The sequence below is a fragment of the Tenrec ecaudatus genome, chromosome 2 (assembly GCF_050624435.1).
Source record: "Tenrec ecaudatus isolate mTenEca1 chromosome 2, mTenEca1.hap1, whole genome shotgun sequence".
Classification (NCBI taxonomy): Eukaryota; Metazoa; Chordata; class Mammalia; order Afrosoricida; family Tenrecidae; genus Tenrec; species Tenrec ecaudatus.
In genome coordinates, this window is record NC_134531.1 from 213,459,704 (window position 1) to 213,482,755 (window position 23,052).

Below are 23,052 nucleotides of genomic sequence, written 5' to 3' on the forward strand. Positions count from 1 at the left end.
CCGAATGATGGAACATACGCTGAGATACAGGAGGGAGGGAGAAAACTATGATTAATCCTATATTAATGCTGGAAAGGATAAAACATGCTTTCACAAACCTACAAATCCATTTATATTATATTATTAAGCAGAACATTGGCTTGGATATCTGTTGGTTGTGTGTACTGCCCTAATAGTTGATCCAATTTGTAGGGAAAAAGAAAAGATTTGCCAAGTTGACAAATACTGCACATTGTAATTAGGTCAAAAAGTTAGGAGATTTTGATGTACGTATATGTCTAAAGAGCACGAATTCTAAGTTACAAACATATACACTAATAAAATTGATTTTTTAGCTCAAAAGAATTTATATTAAAACTTCATGATTTTGACTGGCAGAATCTTAATTTCATTTTGTTCATAATAATCATAGTCATCATAGTCAATTTGTGACTTGTTCAGAGAATTCAGGTCTCTTCCGCCATACTTCCTGGCAGTTTATTCATGTTCATTTGATGTCATCTGTTCACCTAAAGATTGTTGATTAATGCAAATGGTCAAAAGATGTGTCAATCTTCTTCCATAGATTATAGCCTTGGAAATTCTGTGGGACAGCCTTACTCTACCCTGTAGGTTTTCAATGAGTTGTAATCAACTTTGTAGCAAAAGAATTTAAGATACAGTCTTAAATTAGGGCAGTCTTAATGGATTAAAGTATGCTTCCCACCAAATGTGTGCTAAAGTCCAACCCATGGCCTTGTGTTTGTAGTCCATTTTGGAATAGGGATGTGCTTTTGTTATGTTAATTTAGTCATATGAGGGGAAGATGAATCATAGGAGAGGAAGATGAGTCCTAAACATAATCACTTAAAAATGCTTCTCTTCTTGTTGAGAATGCTATTGTTGTTTGGTGCTGTCTTGTTGGTTCTCATCCTTAGTGATCCTCTGAACAACAGAACAAAACTGCCTAGTCCCGCACCATCCTCACAATGGTATAGTGTTTGCTATATTTAAGTTCATTGTTGAAGCCACTGTGCCAATCATCTCCTTGACAGACTTCTCTCTTTACAATGAATTTACAAAGCATGATGACCTGTCAAAAGTATGTGAGACAAAGTCTGGCCATTCTGACTTCTAAGTAGCATTCTAATTGTGCTTCTTCCAAAACAGATTTGTTTTTCTTTTTTTTCATTCAGAAGTTTTTAATAAACAACTTCATTATAAAAACTCTTTTCCCCATAAAAATGTAATTCTGTAAAACATTGAAAAATCTACTTTAACAAAGATACACCCTGTGCATTTTCTAATGGCACTTATATTTTACAATAAAAAACCTTGTTTTATATAAAGCCAAAAAATACTCCAAGAGGTTATTCACTGTGTTTACAAAGTGCTAGAAGGATTTTTGTCTTGTATTTTGTTTTTCTTTTGGATGTCCTTAATACATTCAATAATCTTCAGCAATGCCACAATTCATAAGATAGGTGGGATAAAGAATCCGGAGAAGAAAACAATGGGACTGATGGTTCTGAGGGGACACGGGAGAGGGGGAGGCAGGAGAAAGGAAAGAAGGTGCCAACAAACCCAGGGACAAGTGATTGAAAACTGATGGCGAGGAGGGTGTAGGATGCCTGGTGGGGCTTGATCAAGGGCAATGTAGAAGAGAGGAATTACCAAAACCCGAATGAAGGCTAAACATAATAGTGGAACAAGAGGAAAGTCAAAGGAAATACAGGAAAGAATTAGGAGGCAAAGGACATATGTAGAGGTTGAAATACAGGCATATATATGTAAAAATTATATATTATGGTAGGGGAATAGATCTATGTATATATATTTATTTGTTAAGTATTAAGGTAGCAGATGGACATTGGGCTTCCACTCAAGTACTCCCTCAACACAAGAACACTTTGTTCTATTAACCCGGCATTCTGTGATGCTCACCTTCCCAGCATGATCCATGAAGACAAAATGGTGCATAAGCAAATGTGGTGAAACAAGCTGATGGTGCCCGGCTATCAAAATATATAGTATCTGGGATCTTAATGGCTTAATGATAAAAAAGTCGCCATCTAGCTGAGAAGCAACAAAGCCCACATGGAAGAAGCGCACCAGCCTGTGTGATCATGAGGTGTTGATGAGATCAGGTAACAGGCATCAAGGACCCATAACAAAAAATCATATTGATGTGAATAAGGGGGAGGGCAGATTGAAGACCCAAAGTCCATCAGTAGACAATTGGACATCCCCTTACAGAAGGGTCACAAGTAAGAGATGAGCCAGTCAGGGTCCAGTATTGCACGGATGAAACATACAACTTTTCTCTAGTTCTTTATTGCTTCTTCCCCCATGTCCCCTAGTTCTACCTTACAAATTTGGCTAGACCAGAACGTGTACACTGGTACAGATAAGAGCTGGCAACACATGGAATCCAGGACAGATAAACCCCTCAGGAACAATAATAAGAGTAGCAATACCAGGAGGGTAAGGGGAAGGTAGGGGGAGAAAGGGGAAACAGATCACAATCACAATCACATATAACACCCTCCTAGGGGGACAAGTGGGTGAAGGGTGACAGCAGTCAGTGAAAGACATGTATGTATATATATAAATTATCAAGAATTCATGAGAGCGGGAGGGTGGGGAGGGAGAAAAAAGACCTGATACCAAGGGCTCAAGTAGAAAGAAACTGTTTTGAAAACGATGGCAACAATTGTACAAATGTGCTTGATACAATGGATGGATGGATGGATGGATGGATTGTGATGAGTTGTAAAAGCCCCCAATAAAATGATTTAAAACAAACAATACCACAATAAAAATTCTTTCGCTGTCTGCCTTATTTGCTATCCAAATTTGGCATGCAAATTAAGCAATTACAAATAATATGGCTGAGTAAGGCACAATTTCATCTGCAAAGTGAGACCCTTGCTTTTCAACACTTAGAGATGCAGCAGAGTTGCCCAATGCAACATTTCACTTGATTTCTTGCCTGCTGCTCCTGAAAGCATTGATAATGTATTCAAACAAGATGAAATCCTTGAGAACTTCAATCTTTCCTCCATTTATCATGATCTTGTCTACGGGTCCAGTTTCAGGGATTTTCATGCTATTTATATTGAATTGTAATCCATTCCGAAGGCTGCCATCCTTGAGCTTTTTCGGCAAATGCCTAAACCCTCCTTGTTTTCAGCAAGCAATGCTGTGTCATCTGTGTATTACAGGTTATTAAAAAGCTTTCCTCCAATTCTGATGCCAGGTCTTCCTTCAAATAATTGAGTCTTTGGTTATTTGCTCACCATGCAGTTTGGTAAAAAGATGCGAGCCTGGAACACACCATTCCTGGTTTTAAACAACTCACTGTATTCTTCTGTTTTTGCAGCCGCCTTCGTGGTTTATGTATAGATTCCACATTAAATATATGCTGGTATTCTTATTTTTTCTCTCTGGTGTGCATAATTTGTTACGTCCCACACAGATGAATGTCTGTGCAGAGTCAACAAAACACAAATAATCATCGTTCTGGTCCTCTCTGCTCTTAACCAAGACCCATCGGACATCAGCAATGCTATCCCCTGTGCCACATCTTTTCCTAAATCCAGCTTGAATTTCTGGCAAATGTCCATTAATGTACTGCTGCAACAGCTGTTCGATGCTTTTCAGCAATATAGTACTTTCATGAGATCTGAATGATATTTTCTGATAATTTTCACATTCTATTGGGTGGGTCACTTTTCCTTGGAATAGACATAAAACATGAATCTTTTCCAACCAGTTGGACAGCTATCTGTCTTCCAAATTTCTTCCTTTTAAAAAAAAATACTTTTATTGGGGACTCTTACATCTCTTATCAAAATCCATACCTTCATCCAGTGTGTCAAGCACAGTTGCACATATGCTGCCATCATCATTCTCAAAGCATTCCTTCCCACTTGAGCCCCTGATATCAGCTCCCCATTTCTTTCCCCTTCCTCCCCTGTCCACCCTCCCTCATGAACCCTTGATAAGTTATAGATTATTATTTCCATCTCTTATATTGTCCTCTGTCACCCCTCACCCACTTTTCCATTATTCATTCCACTGGGAGGGGGTTCTAGGTTGATTCTTGTGATCGATTACCCCATCTTCCCCCACCCTCCCCTAATCTCTATTCTCTATTCTCACTGTTGGCCCTATGTTTTGGGCTCTTATCTGTAGCAGTGTGCATACTCTGGTCTAATCTGATTTGTAAGAGAGACTTGAGGTCCTGTTATTGGGGGGAAGGAAGCACTAAAGAACTAGAGGAAAGTTGTGTGTTTCATTGGTGCTATACTACACCCTGACTGGCTTATTTCTTCCCTGTGACCCCTCTGTGAGGAGATACCCAGTTGTCTACAGATGGACATTGGGTCTCTACTCCATGCGCCTTCTCCTCCCCTCCTTCACCCTTCACCATGGGTATGGTTATGTTCTGGGTCTTAGATGCCTGATACCTGATCCCATCGACACCTCATGATCACACAGGCTGATGTGATTCTTCCATGTGGGCTTTGTTGCTTCTCAACTAGATGGCCGCTTGTTTATCTTCAAGTCTTTAAGACCCCAGGCGGTATATCTTTTGAGAGCCAGGCACCATCCTCTTGCTTCACCACATTTGCTTATGCACCCATTTTGTTTCCAGTGACCATTGTGGGAAGGTGAGTATCACAGAATGCCAGATTGTTAGAACGAAGTGTTTTTGCGTTGAGGGAGTGTTTGAGTTGAGGCTCAATGTCCATCTGCAAACTTACTTACATATAGATATGAGTACATAGTTCTAGTCCCCTCTCATTATATATATATTTCCACTTTTACATGCCTGCATTTAGGCCGGTATAAATGTCCTTTGCCTCCTGGTTCTTTCCTCTATTTCCTTTTACTTTCCTTTTGTACCACCATCATGTTTGGCCTTCATTTTAGTTTCAGTAATTCCTCAATTCTACATTGCCCTTGATTTAGCCCCACTAGGCATCTTATGACCTTCCTTTCATTGATTTTATTTCACTTGTTGTTCCCTTGTCTCTGGGTTGTTTCCATCCCCCCACCACCCTCCTTCCTTTCTCCCACCTCACCTTCTCCTGTGCCCCCCCAGAACCATTGGTCCTGTTCTTTTCTTGCATTAATAAGTGCAAAAACGAGGCAAAGCCAAATAAAACAACAGAGGAAGTAAACAACAACAAAATAACAACAGCAACAAAAAAACCCCAAAATACCAATAAGAAAAAGAAAGTTACTGACAAAATTGAAAAGCCTATAAATAGTTCACTGTCTGTTGGCCTTTAGGAGTATTTTCCCATCAAGTCGGATGGGGTGCCACACTCTGTCTCCAAAGTCTATTTTTGGTATTCCCCGGGGGTTTCATCACACCGTTCCCCCTGCTGCTTTGCCGCATGCCCTCAGTGCCTCGCCCCAGCATGAAGGAGCCAGGTGGTGCACTATTCCCACACCGTGTCTCCAGTGCTGGCTCTGCAGTGCCATGGTTCAGTGAGAGATGCCTTGTCCCATGGGGGGCTGGCCCTACCGACCTTCTCGTGCATTGCCTGCCCTGAGCAGGAACGTCGTCCTTGGGGCTTGGTGGGCCAGGGTTTCCTGTCCTCCCTCTCCATTCCCTTGTGTTTCTCCAGTGTCTAACCCGAAGCACCCCTCTCCCCAAGCTGTAGTGCTGTCCTCTGAGTGCATTCTTCTATGGGGGTGGGGATGGGATTGGGGCTGGCCCCGCAGACCTCTCTATTGGCTCCCTGGTACATGCCGGTGTGTTGTATTCACGTCTTGGTGCATCGGGTTGAAGCCTGGTTGCTCCCTCTCCTGTGGCAATATAAACAATACCCTCCCCTTGAGTGGGTTAGTTCCCTGCTAGCCCCCTACCCAAGCCTTTTTTTGTTTTGTTTTTTTCTCTTTCTTTCCCCCTCTTAGTTAGTTGGCTGGCATATGTATCCCTGGATTGGGTTTGGCCCCTGCCATAGTTGCTGGACCTCACCCCAGGGATGTATGTATATAGTGGGTTTTCCCCTATGCCCCGTTTTTGTTTTGTTTTTAAGCTTACCTCAGTGGACTCATGTTGTAGTTGCCCTTTTGTGCTTGACTTACTTCACTTAGCATGATTTCCTCCAGTTATTCCCATACGCAATGCGCTTCATGCGTTCATCGCTGCTTTTTAGGGAAGTGTAGTACTCCATTGTATGTATGTACCACAGTTTTTTAATCCATTCATCAGTTGATAGAAATTTGGGTTGTTTCCAACTCCTTGCAATTGTGAATTGTGCCGCAATGAACATTGGAGCACAGATGTCTGGCTGTGGTTTGTTTCTTGCTTCTTCTGGGTATATGCCCAGTAGGGGGATTGCTGGGTCGTATGGAAGCTCCATCTCCAATTGTTTTAGATATCGCCAAATCTATTTCCATAATGACTGTACATACCTCCAGGTCCACCAGCAGGGCCTAGAGTTCCTATCTCCCCACAGCCCCTCCAACACTTGTTGCTTTCTGATGTTTTGAGTTGGGCTATCTTTGAGGGTGTTAGGTGGTATCTCAGTTGTTTTAATGTGCATTTCTCTTATGGCTACCACATTTCTTGACTTAGACAATTGAGTGCTTACAGTGCTTCATCAGCTGCTTGAAACATTTCTTTGGCTATTCCCTCAGTTCCTGGATGTTGTCTTTCACTAGTATCTTCAGTGTGATTTAGACTTCTTTTAGTATCAGTGGTCCTTAATCGTATGCTCCCTCTTTAAATGGCTAGTATGGACGCTTATTTTTGATACAGTGACTGTGTATTTCTTCCACCATTTTTTATGCTTTCTGCACCATTCAATATTTTGTCCATAAAACTTTCCAATATTTCCATTCAAGCCTTGGGGTTTTCTTCAGGTCTCTCAGCTTGAGCTATGCTGAGTGTACTTGCTTTTTTGGCTTTCTCACTCCAGGTCTTTGCATGCTTCATTATGATATTTAATTTCCTCTTCTTACGCTGCACTTTGAAAATCTTTACTTAATTCTTTACATTTTATTTAATTACTGTACATTCAGGAGCAAGTTTTAGAGTCTCTTCTGACAGCTACTTGAATCTTTTCTCTGTCTTTTGAAATATCTTTTACTTTTTGCATATAGTGATACCACCCCAAGGTGTTTTATCTTCAGTGTTCAGTATGTCAAATCTGTTCTTGCTATGTTCTCACAATTCAGGTGGAATAGACTCTAGGTGGTATTTTGACTTTTGCGGACTTGTTCTGGTTTTCTTCAACATCACTCTGGACTTACATATGAACAATTGATCAATTTTCCACACTCACCCCCTGGCCTCCTTTTAATTGCTAATATAGAGCTTTTCCATCATTGCCTCTTCCCACAAATAAGGTCAATTTGGTTCCTGTGTATTCCATTTGATAGTGCGCATTGTACAGTTAGCATTTATGTTGCTGAAAAAAATTATTTATGATGAGGACATCATTGATCCTGTAAAGTTCTATCATGTGATCTCCAGCTTCATTACTATGACCAAGGTCATATTTTCTAAGAACTACTTCCTCCTCTTTTGAACTTTTACACGCCAGTCACCAATATGATCAATGAATCTTGATTGCATGTTTAATCAATTTCAGACTGAAGACTTTGCAGAGTTCTTCAGTTTCTTTGTCATCAGCTTTAGTGATTGGTGCATATATTTGAATAACAATTGCATTAAGTGGGCTTTCTTATGTATGTACAGATATTAATGCTATTACAAACATCATTGTACTTCAAGCTAATTCTTGAAATATCCTTTTTGATCATGCATGAGACACCATTGTTCTTGATTTTGTAGCATAGTAAAGCATGATTGTCTTATTCAAAATGGCCAATACCAGTCCATTTCAGCTCACTAATGCCTAGGATATTCATCTTTATGTGTTCCATTTCATTTTTAATGTTTTCCTATTTTCCTAGATTTATACTTCATATGCTCCATGTTCTAATTATTAATGGACATTTGCATCTGTTTCTTCTATGTTGAGGAATGCACCATCAGGAAATGAAAGTCCCCCAAAGCCTTATTCCATGCATGTCATTATGGTCCACTCTACTCCAGTAGTAATTTGAGGTTTTTCCAACTAGTGGACCTCATCTTCTGGTACTGTTTCTGACAGTGTTTCCCCTCCTAAGATTTTTTAGTATCAAATCCCTAAGAAGTAGTGAGCGTATTTCATATTTGAATTTAAATATACACAGAAAAACATATGTGAATTCAATAAGGTTTACAGGCAAACTTCCAGAAATTGATTGCAGTCTTTAAGTTGTACAGCCATCCTGGCTGTGCTTTTCCTGGTTGTTCCTCGTCCGGTGAAAATGAACGCACCACTGTTTTAAGACTCCTGTCATCTTTCCACTTGCTGTTTTCATTTTAGGCGCAAATATATATTTCTTAAAATAACAGAATGCTTAACGTAGACTTAATAGTTAAGCTAAACTAGTGTTTGGTTTTAAGAAAACTCAAGGGGTATTTTTCATTGAAGGCCTTTTTTCCCCAAGCCATTTTCCCTCAATATTAGGAGCTAATTCAGACATCATACCATTCCATAGATCAATCATATCCAGCATTGTACAATCACTACCACAATCAGTTTCAATACCTGCCCCCCCCCTTAAACTCCTTGATGTCAGCTCCCCCTTTCCTCCTCAGCTCCCCACCAACCCCCGTAGGGACCATTATTCTAGTTTCTGTCTCTATAGATTCATCTATTCTGGAGTTCATTTATTGAAACACATAGAAAATCACATAACAGAAAGTCAAGAAGGCTACCAGTAATGACAAAATACAACAAATACAAACCCTTATATGAAAAAAAATACAGAAAGTGTAAAAAAAAAAAGCAATCCACATCAAGTACAAAGTATATCAAAAAGGAGATAAAGTGACAAGGTTTTAACCACTTAAGTCAGATTTATCATTTAAAATATACTTTAGTTGTCTCTCCAATACTCTCAGTCTGATAACCATGTCATTCTCATCCCTCAGTTCTGGTTAGAGGAAAATCCCGGAAACTCACTCCCTGTGGAGATCCTGCAAGTGTATTACCAGATTTCACTGTCATCCGTAGCCGCTGGCTCCACAGAATCTCACAATCTCTTTCCATGTGGGCATAGTTGACGCCTCGCTTCGATGGCTGCTTGTTTGAAAACAACCGTTGAGAGCCCAGCCACTCTTCTCTTTGATATTCAGGCACCTTCAAGATGATCTCAGGGCAATGCATTCACAAGCTCATCTTACCTTCCTGGAATCCATGTGAGCTTGCTATTCTGCTCTGCCTTCTTCCTTTTTAATTTAGGTTTCTTCTAAGGAATCTCTGATCAAATGTTCCGTAATACGGTGTTATCCAGTTCTTCCGGTACGATGACAATGGAGGAAGTGTTGATGGAAGCCATTAGCCTTGCATTCCATATTCTCCTCCCAATCCTGGCTCTCCTTCTGCCGCTGTTATTCAAAGTGAATAAAGACCAACTATCCACTATTCCTGCAAGCTCTGAAGACCTCAGATACTACATCTCAAATGAGGAGGTAGAACAACAGCACTAAACTTGTTGTTAGGACAATTAATTATTTCGTGAATGAGTTATTTTCCATTTTGAAATTTTTGTTGATACACACGTTCCGCCAACAGAATAAACAATCTGTCTTGGAAGGAGTACAGCCAGAATGCTCCTTGCAGGCGAGTTTGGCAACTTTGTCTCATGGATTTGGACATCTTGTCAGGAGAGACCAATCCCTTGAGCAAGGCAAGCTGCATGGACACCGTGGCTATAACCACGAGCTCAGACCTAAGCACAATTGTGGAGCTGGTGCAGAGCCAGAGGTGTTTTGTTCTGCTGTGCACAGGGTCGCAATGAGTTGGATCCAACTCAGTAACACCTGACCACATTGTGTCCTTTCCTTAATGGACGACATGCTGAAAGCAGAGGAAATCATTTCTGGGGGTAATAAGAATTTTGATATAAGTATTTGGGACACATATGTCTCAAGTGAACTGGTGGTAGGATTGGGGACATGAGGCTCATTTCTTCATAGTCACATAATTTTGAAGACACCTACCAGATAGTAGCCTTACACTACAATGTCAATAGTAGCTTTTCTTGAAACCAGAGAGGCTGAACTATTGATGGACAATAAATACAGGGGCAAGAATGCACTAGTTTGGGCTATCCAATAAATCCATAAACCCTAAGCCTCCAAACCAAGAAACCACACCTCCTAGACCAATAACCAACCTCAGCAGCTACATTTTAGATGTTGTCATTATAAATTCCTATCTGTTTACAGAACTTTTGCCAATTCAACTTTTTATTGGTATATAGCATGTCTGATTGACCATATAACATGGTGCACCTTGTCATGTATTTGGTGGCCATTTGAATGTCCTTTCTGGTAAAATATACATTCAAATCATTACACATTGTATGATTGAGTTATTTATCTTTTTGTTGTCACCTTTTAAATTTATTTTGGGTATTCCATTCTTGTGGGGATATATGTTTTAAAATAAGTTCTTCTAGTCAATAGCTTGGTAAGGAAGAGGAACAAAAGTTCTTCATTTTTATGAGGTCCTGTTTATTTACTTAATGTTTTCCTGTTTGTGCTTTTGTTATTATGTAAGATAATCCACTGTTGCAGGCTAGACCTGACCTGGTTGCCTCTGCTTATTTCTCTAAGTATTTTAGTGTTTTTACTTGTATGCCTAGGGCCTTTATCCACTTTGAATTTATTGTTGTGTATAGTGTAAGGCTCAGATTTTGTTTAATTTTTCTGTATGTGAAAATCCATGTCTCCAGCACCATTTGCTGAAGAAATTCTGTTTTCTACTGAGATGACTTAGTGCCCATGTCAAACTCAGTTAACCATAGCTATGGGGGCTTATTTCTGTACTCCGTTTTATTCCTTTGCTGTGTCTATCCTCATAATAATACCAGTCTGTTTTAAATAATGTAATGGTATAATAGGTTTTAAAATCAGGAAATGTGGATCTCTCTTTCACAAACATTGTTCTATTTGTGCCCTCTTGACATTCCATAAAAGTGGAGAACGATTTTTCTATTTATTATAGGAGGGCTATTGGAATTTCAAAGGGAACCTCAATTAATCTATAAATCACTTTGGATAGCATCAATGGTGTGACCATATTAAGTCATCCAGTCCATGAATGTAGAATATTTTTGCATTTATTTAAGTCTTCGTTTTTCTCCTTAGCACTGTTTCATAGTTTTCATTGTGTAAGCCCACAACCCAACCCTGGTGGTGCTGTCACATTGGACTTCGGACCACACTGTCAGTACTTCTAACCCACTCTCTGTTCCTTGAGAGAAGAATGAAGCTTTCTCTTCCAGTAAAGATTTGCAGTTTTAAAACACTATGTAGGGTGACTATGCATAGGGATCAACCAATGGCAGTGGATTCAGTTTTTATTTATTTTGCTTTCCTGGTTACTACTGTAAATGGAATCTCTTCTCTAACTTCCTTTTCAGATTGGCTATTGCTGGTATATAGAAACCCAACTAATTTTACCAGAAAGGACATTCAAATGGCTACCAAACACATGACATATGTGGTCATATGATCATCTGATATCAAAAGCTGGGATTTTCCACCAAGCCATAGATTCTTTATAGGACAGGCAGGTAGAAGTTTAGGAGTCCTTACAGGTGAGCCACTTATTCCCAACAACAAGCTGACTCAGGGAGACCTCATGTTCCACAGAGCAGAACGACTCTGTGGTGTTTTCTTAGCTCTAATTTTCATGGAAAGGAGTCCCCAGGCCTCTCATCTATGGAACACTAGGTCGGGTCAAATTGCCAGTGCTGAGGTTAGTAGGTGAGCATACACCGCCCTTTGGGAGACCCTGGTTGTTGTTGTTAGGAGCGGTAGAGCCCAGTCTGACTCAGGGAGATACCGTGCACAACAGAACCACACTGCTCAGTCCACACGTCCTTCGCGACCGTCCTTATGCTTGAGCTCAGCTTTGCAGTCAGTCGACCCAACTTCTGGTGTGCGATCCTCATTTCCGCTCCCGCTCCTCTTTGCCGAGCATGCTGTCCTCCTCCACGGACGGGCCTCCCCTGACAGCTTGCCCGGAATATGTGAGACACAGTCTCATTATCATAGAGCCTTCTGGCTGTTCTCTTAAGACCGATTTCTTTGTTCTTTCGGTCCATGGCGATTTCATTATTCTTCACTAGCGTCATAATTCAGACCCATCATCCATTGCTGGGCTTCCTTATTCAGGATCCAGCTTTCACATGCACATGAGGCAGTAGTCCTCAGAGGAACCTGTTTGCTCTTCAACGCTTTAAAGAGGAGACCCAGAGAACCAGGAAACTTCCTGAATCAAGCACCTGCCCTGCCTACTTGTCCCACTCACGCCCTTTTTCCTCTGCCCTTGACCGCTTTCCGTCATTGACCTCTGACTGGGGCCTGATGACGTAACTAACAACTACTCAAACATCTCCGCCTCTGTCCAGGTAAAAAATATCTTACTTTATCTCCTGCTCTCATCCCTTAAGCTTAGTGGTATTTCAAAGTCAGGAATGAGAGCAATACACATGATACATTATTAAAATATGGGTATACAGCTAGTTTAGGGTTCATTATATTTCTTTTTAGGCCATCTCATTAAAAATAAATAAATTCATATACACAAAAGATAAGTAAAATGATGCATCGTATGTGTAGGTGCTAAGGGCTCAGAGATGTGTGCATGAAAATGAAGCCTTCCTTCAACACGTAGAACGGGTTTTGCATGTGATACGTGACCCTTGGAAAGAGTTCATTTTAAGCTGAGAAAACTGAAGTCCATCACCATGATGTTGTGCACCCGTCCAAATGGTGGTCTATGCTCGCTCGTGTCTTCCAGGTCTCTTCCACCCCTCCAGGAAACTCTGTGGCGCACTGGTGATAGCCCTGCTCGCTCCTCACTGCTGCTCCAGCCTCCCTTGGGAGCACCACAATGGAAGCAGGACGCACCCTCGCTCACCCAAACAGCTAGCTTCCCTCTACGTATTGAGCAGAGTGAACACCAGTCCCCACGTTCCCAGTCTTCTCCCAGAAAGCAATGCCAACAGGTAGAGTGGGCAAGTCTCATGATGAGGGTTCAGCCCTGACTCCTAGTCACCCTCTGGGATCCTGTGACCCTCCTCCCAGGATCCCCAGGGTGTCATCATTTGGGAGGATTGCTCCTGGTGCAGTGGTTAGAGGATTCTGCAGCCCCGTTCCTCCTCCATAAAAGCAATTGGTGTCTGCACAGACTCAGGGTACAGTCTCTGCAAGGTAGATTCCACTCAAGGGCAATGGGGTTATTCATCTTTATGGAAGCAGACTATCACGCCATTCTCTCTCAGAGTGGCGGGTGGGCTCAAACCACCAATCTTTGGGTTAGCAAGTGAGCCCTCGGCCACAGCACCACCGGAGCTCCTTCGAACTGGCAAAGTGAAGTGCCAAGTGGAACTGCCAACTAAGCCCTGCCCTATAGTACTGCACACCTGGGCTCAGCGTACCTTTTATTGCCCCCCCCCCTCATTTCCCATGACTGCACCATGACGACACACTCACACTCCCTCCTAGACCTTCCCGGAAGTGAAACTAACAAGTCACCTGTCTTTCTAGAACTATCTAGTAGATGGTTTTTGCATGGTTGCCCTCATGTCAATGTAACTTTGTTGGGCTGCATTGCCAGGGAAGATGTAGCTGATATTCAGCCCTGATACACACCCAGAGGGAACTGTCTCTTGTTCGTTTTAAAAGTGGCTATGCCATTTGGTCAGCAGATTATGTCTTGAGGCTATAGTCAGTAATGGCACTGTCCTGTGGAGGTCAAGGAGTGGTAAGGGTCTTGAAGGGGGGCTGTCCTGGATATGGGCCGGCCTGACGTTAGGGGCTGGGGATGTCAATGCCCCTGCTGCTTAGGAATGGGCAGTAGGTGGCAGGGACAGCAGAACAGGTGCAAGGCTGAAGGCAGTAGTGACAAACTGTGATTGAAGACAAGGGGTCTGCTCTGCCATCAAAAGCCACATGAAGGGTGCACACAGAGAAGCCAGGCAGGACAGCCATGCCCTCTTTCCCAACCAGGTTCCAGGATAAGGAGTCTGTTTAAAGAAGAATTCATCAAAGGTCGTGACGTGATCCTTGCTGTTGTTAGCTGGTTCTGACTTGCACCCTGACTCATGGCAACCGAATTCAGTGTTTCCCGTTCTCGTTGACAGCCCCATGAGCGATTCCACAGCAGACCACTGTGATCTACGCAGTTTGCAATGAAGATTTTCAAAATCAGATCTCCAAGCCTTTCTTCCTAGTCTAAGTCTAGAAGCTATGCTGAAGTCAGTTCACCTCATGGCGACATGCAAACTTCTACCAAGACAAGGTTCATTAGCAGTACCTATGGCAAATCATAACTGCCTTGTGTGTGGGGCATACAGTTCAGAACTGTCACACCCATGGGATGACTGCCCCAGTAGTATCTAAGATCAGATATATTAGATGGCTTGCTGGGAAATAGTCTCTTGAATTTTATAGCTTTAGTCACTTGGGGAATTTTATTGTGTCTGTGTGTCTTTACATGTATGTATACATTTTTCAATTGGTGACAAAAATGTTTCATTTTTATTTAATTATGAATTGATAGAATTAAATGCATTATCGAACATTTCAGTGTCACCTCTGGGTATATGTACGGTGTGACATTTACTGAACTTTTCGCTTTCTCTTTTTTTGAATTCCTGCTTTCGTTGTTACAAGAATATGAACTGTAGCACCGTTTTGCCAGCTTGGTTTCTCAATTTATGTTTTCCTGGCCCCCTGCACATGTTCCCATGCATGGGCCACCTTCATCCACCGGAGTTCTCTGATATCTGTATCTTTTCCTCATCCCGCGTATGCCCCTCAGCATGACTGGATATGCCCAATGTACAAGATATGTGTGGACCTTTCAGGACATCTGAATATAGAAACAGCTGGATGATGTGTTATTTTCATGCAGACATGGGTTGCTATGTAAACCAGAAACAAATGTCCATTCATGATGCGAAGTCCTAGGTCTCCCCCGAAAAAGAGTGACATCGAGCTGTCTTGGATTAGTGTCTGATGAGCTTTGAAGATGAAACCCAGACAAGGGATATTTTGAATAGTCGCTCCAGTAGTGCATGACTTACCTGTAACTGTACCAAAAATCTGATCCTTTATTTATGGTAGCATTGTTAAATATTTTCTCTATCACTGGCAATTTTGCGGCTTTAGATTAGGGAATCAACCTAGGATTCAGTTTATATAATAGGATTTCTGGGAAGTCAGCCAATTTTTCTTTTTTAAATAATAGTGAAAAGTTGCATAAAATTAGCTAGAATGTATCAAATTTTACTTTATATCATTAACATAGGACAAGTGTTTAATCAGATATTTTTGAAATACTAACTTTAGATCATTTAGTAAGCTATTAACAGGTTTTTTGCAACATAATATATCTCTATAATATGTTCCTAAAACATATTATGAAATTAAGAAAACACTTTGGAGAAATAAGACTAAACAGAGCTGCCAGAGAAACAGTGCTCATTCCCACATGGACTTGGGTATTGTGGCTATTATAATTTCAGAGCAACTTGATTGGTCATTCTCAGTGTTTAGCTACTTTATTTAAAATAGTATTTCATTGATGTCTGTCAGTCTTCTGAGTTTTACCAGCTTCTACAATATAGACACCACGAAGGAGTCATTTTAAGATGTATGAGCCCTGGGAAGCTCATACAGTAAGAATTAAGGTCTTGTCTACTAATTGAAAGTTTGGAGCTTGGGTCCATCCAGAAGCACCTAGGAAGAAAGACCTGTTTCTGAAAGATCATGGCCACAAGAAACCTACAGAGCACGGTTCAACGCTGGTTACCTTAACAGTAACTGCTGCTTTGTGATTGCTTGGGGCAGGACCAGGAAGCTTATTCGCACAAGGATCGATAGGCACTGCCCAGTGGACAGATGAGCACATCGCCTGAGCAAAACTTGATCAACAGGGTGACATCGAGGTGCTGTAGACTCTGGACAAAAAAGCCTCGATTCACAACTTAGAAAAAAGGGAAAATTTTGTGAGAAAGCACTGCCAGCCTTTGGCTCAGCAGCCAAGTGCTGCACCATGGTGCCACCGTGCCTCGTCAGTGCTGGAAGAGATGCCATCAAGGCATGCTTTGGATTCCAGATGCGAAACACAGCCCCAGAGTTGGCTTGAGTTGTATTTCCTAGCTGGTATTTTTCCTTTTCTTCTTCATCCATGAGCTTGGGCTTCCAGTGAGTACTTCTATCTTAAAAAACGGATATCCTGCATGTTGAAAAATGGTCACCAGGCTTGGCAGCTAGCCAAAGAGTTCGAGGCTTGAATTCGTACCAAGGAGTCTTGGGCAAGCTCCTTCTCCAAGCTCCAGCCACGGAAACCCCATGGCACGTGCTTCTACCCTGCCACTCACCCGCGGGGTCGCCATGAGGCAGAGGTAACTCACATCCACTAAGGATGTCAAAAGTCAAAAGAGTGTAAACGTACCATTTTCTCTTTTGTTAAATCGAGGTGGGTGTGCAGACACCTTGAGTGTAATAATTTTACAGCGATCACATGATTTTTAGGCTCTCGACTCAAAACCGCCAGCTGTGGCAGTGCTTTGCCAACGATCCTGGCAGTCAACCCAGAACGAGACAGGGAGTGCAGATTTCAGAAGAACTCACGCGACATTTTGTATTGCCACGAGGTTGGGGGACTCTTCTTACCGACTTTTCCTCATGTGACGGTAGTGCAATCACTTGGAGAATCTAAGCTTTTACTAAATACCGGTGCCTGAAAGCATTGAAGTATCGGGCCATTTGAAAACGGTGGATTGAGATCTGTTTCCACCACTTAGTTCTCAGGGTGGCTTGCATCTGTTCCACCTCATGATGACCCTCCCACGACTGAGGAGACGTGCCCGTAGCATTTCCTAGGCTGGAAACTTCAGGAGAGGCAATCGCAGGTTTCTTCTCCCTGCGAGTAGCTGGTGGGTTCGAACGGCCATCCTTTCAGTTAGCAGTCCTATACTCATGGCACCAAAGGCCTCTTTTCACACCTTGGTTATAATTCAGCTAGCAGCCAGAGATTCTTGGGTGGTGCAGACAATAAAGTGCTCTACTAAAAGGTTGGTAGTTTGAACCAACTCAGTTGCATCACAGAAGAAAGGCCTGGCGGTCTGCTTTCATAAAGACGACAGCCAGGAAAGTCTGTGGAGCAGGACTACTCTAACATTGAGCATCCCCGTGAGTAAAACAATTTCTCCCTGGTCCCTGGCGTTGTTATTATTACAGCTTAATTTCAGCTGTATGCGGGGCCATCTGTGATAAAATCCTTTGCTCTGGGTTCATGATCGGCACCTCTGTTTATCTGGAACTTCCTTTTTGGCTACTGAGCCTTTGTGGCACTGAACACCCGTGTCGCGTGTTGAAGCATTAAAACCATGGAACACAGCGCTGCCTGTTATCCCTGTGCTCAAGCATATTTCCTTAATTTCTGCAGCTTTCAGGACACCAAGCAACCACCCCAAAAGGACAGAGGGGACATATAAAGGGGACAGCATGCAAGAAAAGCGTATATAAGTGAGAGTCCATTCCATTGTTCCACTGGGAGCTGCCTTTATGACTGCTCCTTGAGTCTGAAGCTAAAACACAATGCAACTGGTGTTTTCTTTTCATGTATGCCAATTTGTAAAATTTGCTACAAGTATATGGATACCCGACTTCCCAGTGCATCAGAAATAAATCTGCAACATATAGCAGCTGCATTTTCAAGGAAACATATATTTTAAAGGACAACAAAATACTGTATAGTTTTAAATTGTGAGCTTCAATCTCCGGTCAAGCATTTCACATTTGTGCAGAATCCAGTCAGGATCCTAATTGCAGATAAAACGTTTGAAACATGATCAGAAGCAATGTACTGAAGCATGAAATTCCATAAAGCCTGAGCCTGGCTTTATACACTTACTTGAATGAACCCGATCATTCAGCTGTCCCATAAGCATTTGTGAAGCACCTACTGTGTGCTGGATTTTCTAACTCTGCCACACTGTGAAATCAGTGTCTCAAAGTAGAATTATGAAATCATTCATAATCTCATCCACCGACTCATCCATCTCTCCTGAAAAATGCATTTTAGTTTACTGAAAATTCTGTGCTCAAGGTGCTAGAAACCGAAGACAGATCTGATTTCTGCTATCACTGAGACCCCAGGCTCGGCTGTGTACTCTTAGCGGAAAATATACATTCCCTCGTGTTGGCCTCATGAGGCCTCTTCTGTCCTTGTGGCTCCCGGTCTCATCACACATCATGATCACAGAGGAGCGTGTTAAACCAAAAACCCCTGGACTTCACTCCTCACATCCAGAATCAAAGTGACTAAGAATGACACACTTTTTTTTTTTTAACTTTTTATTGTGAATTGGGCATAGGATCCCAGAGCACATGTTTTCCATTCAACAAGTCACACATATGTTTTGTCACGTCACTGATTGTATAATTCCCACAATGTAACATTACTTATCTTGCTTTCAATCCTTGGGTTCTCTTATTTCTAGTCCTCCCTTTTTCCGAACTCTTCTGAACTTGCTCCTTGGGTAAATGCTGCCCTTTTGATCTCAAAAGGTTGGTTATTCTAAGGTGTGCACACATCCCGCGTGTTACTATTCCCCTTATAGACCTATTATTTGGCAAAAAATGGGACCACAAGGGTGACTTCAGTGACAACCCTGCAGGATGACTAAGAGCCAAAGGCTTGGGATTCTCCACCAGTCTCTGACCAGTCCACCTGGTCTATGGTTTTGAGTGTTGTGCCACATTTCCCTCCCATTCTATACAGGGCCTGCTAATGTGATCCCTTTCTGAACAGCTGGTCCCAGTAGCCAGCCACCATCCAGTTCTTCTAGCCTCAGGGTCGTTAAGACTGGTATTTGCGTGGCCCATTAGTCCATAGGACTATTTTCATGTGCCTTTGATTGTATTCCCTCTTCTTTCTTCTGGAAAGGGAGAGACCAATAGTTGCACCGGAGGTTGCTACTCAGGAGCCTCCAAGACCTCAGTCTAGTAACAATACTTTTTGACTTATCCTCATATACCTAAAGAATGACACACTTTTATGTCTCAAACTTCCCAGGTGATTCTGAGGCAAGCAGGCTAAAACCAGAGTCTCAGACACCTATCTCTTGGCAATCCCATCTCTCATCAGTTGTAGTGAGTGTGTTTAAACTCTAACCTGGGACAGTCTTTTTTCCCCCTTCCATCCCTCCCCCCACCCCCCAGTGCCTCCTGCCTTCTTCCAACCACACCTGCCACCTCCTGTGTCCTCCTTCTCCAATTATTTCTTCGTTAGACCAGTGTTGCTTCTACCTGCTCTATGAAGCCTGTTCCATGACTAAAGGCAACAGTAAGAGTTTGATCCCTGGGTACCTGTAGACTGGAGTGCATCAGCCAGGACTCCACGTAGGAAAGCGAGATGGGCCTCAATCATCCAAAGTTCAAAACAGGAAAAGTGACCCTTCACATTCTAAAGCTACCACAAGGATTGAATAATATAAAACCTCTAAAGTCGTCTGTAGAACATTGACCCGACAGTAGGATCACGTGAAATGATACTTGCCATGGCCAGTGCTGGTGTTCCATTTTTACTGACTTCTGTGGAGTCCAAATCAAAAGAACTGAAAACATTAAAGCAAACAAACATGCAGTCTGAAGCCTGTGAAAAAGCATCGGTCTTCTTTCACCAACTACATTTTAAATTCGTTTAAGGAGAAAATTTGCATTTGACTTCCTGGTAAAGTCTTTGATTCAGGCGAACACAGCAGGTGGTCATTGGGTTGGCTCTGCCTTGTGGTGACCTCAACTCTCAGAGGCCCCAGGAGTGTATGCATAGAGCTTTGTTCCAAGGGGCACCCAGCAGCTGATTTTGAAGTAAGTCTTAAGGGATTTCTTCTGAAGAGCCTCTGAGTGAACTTGAGTCCACAACATTTTGGTTTACAGCCAAGTTTGTTAACTGTTTGCACCAATCAGTGCTCCCTGGTGTACCCTCTAAAAGAGCAAACTCACTGCCATTAAGCCAATGGCTGCTTCTCACAGTGGCCCTATAGGACAGGGTAGAACTGCCCTGTGAATTTCTACTGTGTAACTCTTCGTGGGAGTAGAAGGCCCCATCTTTGCCGGTGGTTTCCAGCTGCCGAGCTTGCGGATCAGCCGGACCCTTTACCAGCACGCCACCAGGGGCTCTTCTTAGGAAGAGTTTATATCCTGATTTGAGTTCACCTTCTCAATTTAACTTTGTACAAGATCCTTTTACATTTGGTCCTTTAGAATGGATTGGGACACTTTGGAAAACTAGTACCATTATTTATAATTCCCAAGGACAATAATAATGATTGCATTAGCATGTACTTTTTTTGTTTTGTTTGCTATTTCACACCTTCGCAACATTTATTAATGTGGTTTCTATCTATCTCTAAGGATCGACCTTTCAGGGAAAATAATTAGACTGAATTGGAACCAAATAAAACTTGCCTGAAACCTGAAGTTTAGGATTGAGGTTTTCTAGAACGAACCTTCTGGATGCTTTTAGTCGTATCAAGTATCCGGAGTGGTCTGTTTAATAGGAGAGGGCAAAAGCAACTTTTGAAAACCAATGGCTTCAGGTAAATCAAGGGAAAGCATTTGGGTGTTTACACTCCATGGATGGATTGCTTGGTTTACATGCAGTCTGAGCAAATGAGCTTTGGTCATGAGCGAGAAAGCCCCATATTGAGCATCAGACTGTAGTAAGAATTCTTGAATACTATATTGAGCTATCTCTTCCTGTAAGAAGTTAGAGTGAGCTTAGATTTATAGTCCCCTCTTCTTTGCTTGTTCAGCATGCGTGTGATGGTTTCCCTGGTATAGGTTTTAATGTCCACCTTATCCAAGCACCCCGTGAGGCCATAGCATAGCTTCCTCGAGGCATCTTATCTCAGTGCTGTGTTCTCTGTTAATATCATTAGGAAAGTTTCTTCCAGGCAAAGTGAAAATAACCGGAGAGTTACATGTATTTCATTTCCTACAGCAAGTTCCGGGGTGCACTCCTTGGTGGTGGTGGTGGGGTGCCATGGAGCCCGTTCTGACTCATAGTGACCCCATATCAACAGAAGAAAGCATTTCTCAATCCTGTGCCGTCCTCACACCACGGTTCTTATGTTGGAGCCCATTGTTGCCGCCACCATGCCCATCCATCTCATCCAGGGCCCCCTTTTTACTGCCTCTCGGCTTTACCATGACTTACATCCTTCTCCAGGGACTGGTCTCTACTGAAAATAGGTACAAAGTTTATACAATGTAGGCTCACCATCAGTGCCTCTAAAGAGAATTCTGGCTGTACTTCTTCCAAGACAGATGTGTCTCTCAGTTGTCTGTCCATGATGCTTTCAATATTCTGTGCGAGCCCCATCATTCAAGTGCATCAATTCTTCTTAAGTTTTCCTTATTCAGCATCTAACTTCCACATGCATACGAGACCATTGAAAATACCTTGGCCTGGGTCAAGTGCACCTCAGTCCTCAAAGTAATATCTTTACATTTCAATACTTTCAAGAAGTCTTGTACAGCAGATTTTCCCAATGCAATGCATTGCGTCATCTCTGACGTCTGCTTCCATGAGCATTGATTCATTATCTAAGTGAGATGAAATCCTTGACAGCTTCAACCTTTTCTCCGCTAGTCATGATGTGAGGAGCAGACACTGAGTGGGAAGTGGGTTTGTTGGGTTATCGTGATGCTACCACTGGACCTGTTGTGAGGATTTGGTTTTCTTGACATTGAGTTATAATCCATATTGAAGGTCCTCCTTGCTTACAGCAAGCAAAGTTGTGTCATTTGCATACTGAAAGCTGTTAATTAGCCGTCCTCGATTGTTTCCTACAGCACATCCCAGAATGAGATACTAAGAGTAGACATTTTACGCGTGGCTAGGACTTTTGTTTATTTAAGCTGTGAGACAATATCCCGTTCTTTTCTTTGAATATAAACATGATGGATTAACTAATGCTGTCTGTTTTTCTAAAAGTAGGAATGATTTTCTGAATGAGACTAAAAGCATGTTCAAGTCCTTACATGCTCTCTAACATTTCTTTCCTGATGGACGTGTGTTTGGTTTGTCTGCACCAAGTGTATGGATATGTGCGCGTGTGAGTGTGTGTGCATAGTATGAATGCGTGATATTCATGGTGTGTGTGTATGAGTGTCATGTGCATGCATATATATGGCAGGGGGAGATGGGCTTATGAGCAAGAGGAAGCTATTTTATCTTCTTCCTTTTTTGACCTACCTTTGTAAAAATTTTAAAATATCAATACACAGTTCTGATGGTGATAAAACGCATCCCAGGCAGCCTCTCCCACCCACGCCTCCTTATTCCCCCTTTTCAGTCTTCCACTGCCTTATTGACAGTCTTGCGGGGCGATCCAGCCCCCGTCTGCCTCACAGAGCATCAGCGATTCATCATCCACTTGCTGAATTGATTGTATTGTAGTTTTACTTATTTTTCTTTGTCCTGTCATTTAAGGATAGAATTGGTGCATGGGAAGCCACCGGCACTGAAGACATGGTATTGAGGGAATGGATTTCACTGTAGCCCTTTCCCTCTGCCTCTGTCTGTAACGGGGTCTAGACTGCACGCTTATTCCCCAACAAGAAGAAAGCATTGCTAAGCTTATTTTAATGGCTTTGTACTGTTACATTTTCAATTGCATTCTGGACTTAAAAAAAAAAGCATTATTTTTGGAGCCTTTTTCAGTTAACAGAAGAAGTACGGGGTGCACAGAGCTTTAATGTACTTGCCCTGCCAATGCGGGATATAATTATTATATTATAATATCTCATGCTCCCGGGGCGGGGTCCTGCGGGCACACGGTGGACTGCCCTCTAAGATGTCAACAATTGGAGCCCACCAGCCTCTCCTTAGGAGAGAGAGGAGGCTTTCTACTCTTGTCAAGATTTACAGCCTCAGAGCCCACAGGGGCAGTTCTCCT

At 42.2% G+C, this 23,052-nt stretch overlaps 1 protein-coding gene and 1 non-coding gene across 2 annotated transcripts in view; one reads left to right on the forward strand and one right to left on the reverse strand.

Annotated features, from left to right (window-relative positions):
* The window catches only part of DSCAM (DS cell adhesion molecule), a 646,922-nt gene that overhangs the window by 97,302 nt on the left and 526,568 nt on the right, over positions 1–23,052 (forward strand). The window lies entirely within an intron of this gene.
* On the reverse strand, positions 22,568–22,721 carry LOC142442096 (small nucleolar RNA SNORA57). Its single transcript, XR_012783345.1, has one exon. It is a non-coding gene; the product is annotated as a small nucleolar RNA SNORA57 (small nucleolar RNA).